The sequence below is a fragment of the Lycium ferocissimum genome, chromosome 9 (genome assembly GCF_029784015.1).
Source record: "Lycium ferocissimum isolate CSIRO_LF1 chromosome 9, AGI_CSIRO_Lferr_CH_V1, whole genome shotgun sequence".
NCBI lineage: Eukaryota > Viridiplantae > Streptophyta > Magnoliopsida > Solanales > Solanaceae > Lycium > Lycium ferocissimum.
Genome location: NC_081350.1, coordinates 26,347,485 through 26,353,854, shown reverse-complemented (window position 1 = coordinate 26,353,854; position 6,370 = coordinate 26,347,485). Strand labels below are relative to the sequence as shown.

Genomic DNA, 6,370 nt, shown 5'->3' with positions numbered 1-6,370 from the left:
TTGTTTTTTTTTGATGAAGATTTCTTCAACCAATGGAAAGGGACCAACTCGATTTAAAAAAACCCAAAAATCATTTTTTTCCAAAAAATGTTTATATTTTTCGTGTGGGAAAAATAAATGGAAAGTTTTAAAATTAGGCGTTTCCAAATTTCCCCATGAGAACGTTTAAATTGTTTTAATGAGTATTGGGGAAATTAAATTTGAAAAAAATCATTTTTTAAACAAAATTTAAATTTTAAATCGTGGGAAAAACCCTTATTTTAAGGGGTTAAAATATGACTAAAAAACTATAATGTTTGGGTGTCAATTTCCCGAAACAACAATTTTGATGAAGTTAATTTGTGAAATTCATAGAAAACAATGATCACCTTCAGATGAAGTTAACTTTCATTCTTCCTAATTGCATTGGAGATATTAAGTATGGCCTAACTTCTTCATTGATTCACTACAAAAAATTTTGAAAATCAAAGATGTTCTATTGGAATTTGGTTGATTTGAGGAGAAAGTTTCTTTAAATTTGCCTACTTCTGAACAGGAAGAATTTCCTTTTGGAAAAAAATCTATATCAGTAGAGCATATGATGTCGATAGACCAAGGTAAAGCACTCAATGAGCTAGGGTGGCCCCATTTCCCTTACCAACCTTAGGGAAACTCCTAATACAGGCCTATAATGTTTGTGCGGACTTTTTGGGTGCCTTGATAAAACTGCATTATAGCCTCATTGTTTAGTAGTGAAGTGCACTATATATTATCATGAAGGAGATAAGGAAAAGGACATGTAAATAATGTCTGTAACAATATCGAATCACTGATCTTTGGCATTGAGGAAGAAGGAACAGAGAAAATGTGTCCTATCTGATATGGGATTAGGGGATGAGGAATAATTCCCATGGCTGCCTGTCTCTCTATGTAAGATGCCCAAGTTACTAAATGCATCTCCATTTCCTACTAACATAGAACGTCTTAGCTGTTTATAGTTTACCGTAATATCGTTATATTTAGTATCTTTCCTTTTAGTTAAAAGTGTTTTCTCTTTGAACAGGACCAAAAGTGTGCCCTTGTTGCAAGGATAAAGGACCATTTATGTCCAGCATTATAAAATAGAGGACCTAAATGAGCCTACCATTAAAATAAGGGACTATTCAGGTTGTTTTCTCAAGATAATTTCTGCAAATTTCATTTCAGCCACTGAAATTTTATTTCTGTCCTTTCTCAAATATGTCTTGCAGTGATTTTGCAGCTGTATTGCTGATGATCAGACATTGAAAGGTTAGTTGCCCTTAATTACTTTTGTCATTTGATTAAACTTATAGCAAAACAACACTTGTAGTGGCTTATCAAAGTATAATTTGGCACCATGCACTAATGAATTATCTGTAGGTGATTTATCAGATGAGAGCCTCAAACATGAAAAAGAGACTTTAAAAGGTAATTTACTGTGCATATTATAATGTTGCTCATGTATAGTTGATTGATTGATTCAGTCGAACAAAGCGAACTTCGTATCCAATAGTTGTAGAATCACAGCATCCATTTGCATTCGAGCAGTACAGAAGTATCGAAAATTTTGTGGGTGAAGGAAAATTATATCAAATGAAATGGCATGGGATAGATAGTAGTGTAAATACCCTCGTACCTTTAAACTAGGCTATGATTCATGATTTGAGACTTAGAATATCAGACGGGAAGTGTTGGAATTTAAGTTGTTGCCGTTCAAATAAATCTCATTTTCACGACCATCTATACGGATCGTATATTATTATATGATCCGTACTTTCAGACCGTGTTTAGTAGGTGGAAAAATCCCGGTTCTCTGCCAAGTTTTTGAAATGCTTCGATACGGACCGTATAATGTTATACGACCATATTTTCGAAAGTGAAACTCGTTTGGGAAGTCCCAAGGCTTAAGAATTTTATTTATTGTTAAATACGGTCGGTTTATACGGGCCGTATAACTTTATACGGATTGTATAAGTTGACCGTATAATTTAAACTCCGATTAAGTATAAATATGTCATGTTCAGTTCTTTTCCCACTTTTCACATTCTCCAGGCCCTAGAATAAAGGTTTTCTTCTCCCATCAATCCAAAACATCAAGGTAAGCCTATTCCAATCATTCAAGTCAATTCTAACATGTAGTCATGTGATATAATGAGAGTTCATCATTCCTAACCTAGGGTTTTCAAGAAAACCCATTTAAAGGGTTCAAGACTAAAGCTCTAGGGATTCTCCTTCAAGTTCAGATTATTGATACAAGTTTTGGAGCATTACCAGGTATGTAGGGTTCTATCTACGTGTGGGAACATCTTTGTTCTCAAGCACACCACGTTCTGCCATGATTATGCAAGAGTTCACTAAACTATGGTTTTTAGCCAAGTTCATGATAACCCCAAGTCCATGCACCATGATTTACCATGTTTGAAATGTACATATCCGTTGTTGTATTCCTAATCTTCCATTTGGCTATTGGGAATCCGTCCATAATCCATGAAAACCCATATATTGCATTCCATGGGTTCCTACATGCAAGTCATTTAATATTATGCTTACTTTTATGAATATCCTACATGTCTACACGTTTATATAACCTTTATCCATGATTGTGAAACAAGATGTCCATGTTATACTACAAGTCATATTTTTTACGAAATTCATGGGCTTCTCAGTCAACTGTATCATGTTCATGTTTTCGGGGGAGTTGCACGCAGATACGAGAAAGTTATATACAGAAACTACGTATGCCAACGTAGGATAAGGATCGCTACACTTGATGGGACGATTCCTTCATATTCCCACATTGAGGGATATGGATCCATTCATGTCGTCATGTTCATGTCTTGTACCTAGGAAGGTACAAGATGGCTTAGCCGATCAAGCGAGAGATCGGTACGCCACATGTTAACGTGGTGATTACGTGTCGGTTATACTAATGCTCTCCCACAGATACTTTTACTCATGTTATATATATATGTATTCATGTTCATACTCATGACCAGATTTAAGTTTCAGTTTCAGCTCTTATCATGTTATTTCATGTACCATGCTTATTTCATTCAGTTGCTTTACATACTAGTACATTCAATGTGTTGACATCCCTTTTCTATTGTCCGGGGGCTTGCATTTCACGATATAGGTAAGGATTTACAGGATGCCGCATCTGCTCAGTAGGATTTGCTCGTATCAGCTTGTTCGTGAGCCCCCATCTTATTTGGGGTGTTATCCTTATTTATTTTCATGTCATGTTTAGCAAGTTAAAGTATGCTGGGAGCCTTGTCCCAGCAAGTATGTTTTACAGTTCAGATTCATGATAGAGGTTTCATAGACTAGTCAGTCAGTTATGTCATTACTTAGAGTTGTGTAGCCATCTTGGCTTAGTTCATGATATTTCCGCATTCATTTTTTTTATACAAGTATTTTATTAAATATATTATGACTTCTCATCTTTTGTTAAGGCTCATCATGTTTCATGTTATATTCCGCTCATGTATATGTCCCATGTTAATTCAGCAAGCCATGTGGTTTGCTTGGTCACATGCAGTCAGACACCAAGTGTCGTGTTACGGCCAGGCCATAGTTCGGGGCGTGAAAAGTTTGAAGAGATTTTCACACATAGTTTTTTTATAGTAACCGGTAGGTCTACCTCCTAGGCGCTGTTAAATAGGAGTATTCCCTAATCTTAACCAAATTCAAAGAGTAATAGATTAAAAGATTATACTCCCGAAGTGTAAAATCATGTGTAGTAACATAACTGACCTGAACATGAAATAAACTCAATGAATAAACAAGGGTACCAATTTAAGTTTCAAAGAGAAGACTAATAAATTACTAGATCAAAGCACAAATGCTATTAAGAACTGGTGAATAGCGAGGACTAATAAATTACCTGTCTTATTTAGTTTATGCCTGCCTTTTTTGCAAACCTGTGTATCACGTTATCTGTAATACCATTGACCTATTGAGCCTTGAGAAAAGTAATGTTTCTAGGGAAATGACAGATTTGGAAGTACAGGTAAAATTAGTTGCAAATGCTGTAGAATACACAATTCAACTGAGATTAACAGAAACTGTAATGGCAACAACTAAAAGCCAGAAAAAAAAAAAGGCACATTGGAGGTTTCGTCGCAGCCTGCAACAAGTAGCAGAGGACATTGATCGTGTCTGGAAAGATTCAAGATAAAGGTAAACAAGCATCAACGGGATCTTTGGTTAAAGATTCTTCAAGTTCAGCAAAGATGTTCTGAATGTTAAGAACGATATGGTTGGACGTGATGCACAAAGGGAAATGATAAGAATCGGGTTACTTGAACAAAAACAAAATTATAATGCGGAAGCGAAAATACGAAGATTAAAGACAAGAATGTAAAGATAGGCGAAATTCAAGAATAAAATCCCTAAATTTCAAGATTAAGTGATAAGAATCTCTAATTGGTCTTAGTATTCAAAATTAGTGGATTAAGACTAATTAAGATACTAATAGAGTCAATTCAAGAACTTATATCAAAAGGTGATCTAGACCCCTATTTCGAAGAAATTAGAGACAATAATTAGTATAAGACTAATTACCTTCTTTAATTTACGAATAAGAACCAAAGATATCAAGTACGAATTAATCTTACCTCTTAAAAGAATCGCTCTTATAAGGTTGCAAGATAATCCAAAGTAGCCACACACAAAAGGTGTAAAATAGAGAAACTCTCAATAATAATAATATTTTGTCTAATAAAAATAACAAAATCCACCCCTATATATAGGAAACTTATCCCAAATAATGGGATTAGAATATACTTTTATGGAAATAATTAAATAATAAAACCTAATTAGATTAAACTAGGAAATCCTAAAACTAGGAAAACCTTAAACTAGAAAGATATAAAATATTGTCAAACTTGTTCCTAAAGAAATAAAGGAAAAAGTCAACCAAAGAGCCCATGTTTGGGCGTGACTTTCAACCAAATTTGGGCGTGCAAATCAGCCCCTCTTTGGGCTCAACTTTGGGCTTCTTGGGCCTAAATCTTCACTTTGTTTCGTCTTGACTTGGATCATGAAATACGTGTGATCTTAAATCACTCCTCGCTATAGTTCTTGAGCTTATTCTTGGGAACCTTCTTTTGACGATAAAGCATCTTTTTGATTTCACATTTAAGCCCGTCAAACTTTAATGGATGTACGCTACCGTGGATGCTATCAGGAAAGGTTGTTAGAAGATCTAACTAGAGGCTAGTCTGGCGAACCCAAAGTCATCTCGATTGTCGGGATGGGAGCCATAGGTAAGAGCTAAGACAACCTTAGCAAAATAAGTTAATAATGATGCACACATTCATTCTCATTTTGATTTTCGTTCCTGGGCTAGTGTATTTCAACAACACAATGTAAAGGAAATCTTGCTAAGCCTTCTACGTTCTACGATCAAAATGGATGAAATATGAGGCGGAGCTAGCAGACATGCTGCAGAAATGTTTAAAGGGCAAGAGGTACTTAATTCTCATGGATGACATAAGAATTAGTAAAGCGTGGGATGACGTGAGACAATGCTTCCTAGTCAAAACAACGGCAGTTGAATATTGTTGAATACCCATAATAATGAAGTGGCTTGTTATGTTGGTACAAAGAATCTTTCTTTAAATGTGAAAAGGTGTGATCTATTTTCATGGGATGCATCCATTCTTTGAAAAGGTGTTGTTGTTCATTTTTAACTCATTATAAATGTTATTCCTTCCACAGAGTTTGAGCAAATTCAGATTAGCTACTGCCAAAGAGGCCAGGAACGAGCATCCACTTTATCTAAAGAAAATCTTTTCCTTTCTCTTTCTTATCAGCGGATTCAGAGTGATTAGGTGAAGCCCAGCACATAAAAATTTCAACATTTAAGAAATTTCAGCACTGAAAAGAGTCCAGCACTTGAAAATCTTCATCTTTTGGCTATTCATCTTCACTCTTTAATTCACTCTAAATTCTACAGAGCAGTTGAGAGATTTTACAATCTATTTGAGTGCAACTTAAAGTGAATATCTGCTCTAAAGACACATTCCATGGTGCACATTGAACTAACGCTTGAATCAAGCAGAAATGGTGTTGTGTCGACGGTTGCTACTGATTTGTTCAATAGTTTTTGTTTCTGGAATCATCACCGGTCCTCGAGGATGTGTAAGCACAATCATTTTTCCTGAGTTTACTCTTAAAATTCATAAGGAAGAGAGATATGACTTGTGAGAGTAAATGGTGGAAAAAAAATATCCAGAGAAGGAAATTGTTTTTGAGATTCATGATTGAAAAAATATGGCTCTGGTTTAATTGGGTTTTTTCTTTAAAATAGCACAAGGAAAGGCTAAAAGCTTCCTATTTCACCTTGATAGTGTTTAGCCGAAAATTA

The 6,370-nt window shown here is 35.1% G+C and overlaps 2 long non-coding RNA genes across 2 annotated transcripts in view; both read left to right on the top strand.

Annotated features, from left to right (window-relative positions):
- LOC132069350 (uncharacterized) overlaps positions 1–5,716 on the top strand; it is a 14,633-nt gene extending 8,917 nt beyond the window's left edge. The window contains exon 2 of the long non-coding RNA XR_009417758.1: positions 5,194–5,716. This is a non-coding gene — a long non-coding RNA (uncharacterized LOC132069350). The remainder of the gene's footprint in view (positions 1–5,193) is intronic.
- Positions 450–4,277, top strand: LOC132069349 (uncharacterized). The gene is made up of 3 exons (XR_009417757.1): positions 450–1,269; positions 1,381–1,428; positions 3,074–4,277. It is a non-coding gene; the product is annotated as an uncharacterized LOC132069349 (long non-coding RNA).
- Positions 5,717–6,370: the final 654 nt, after the last annotated feature.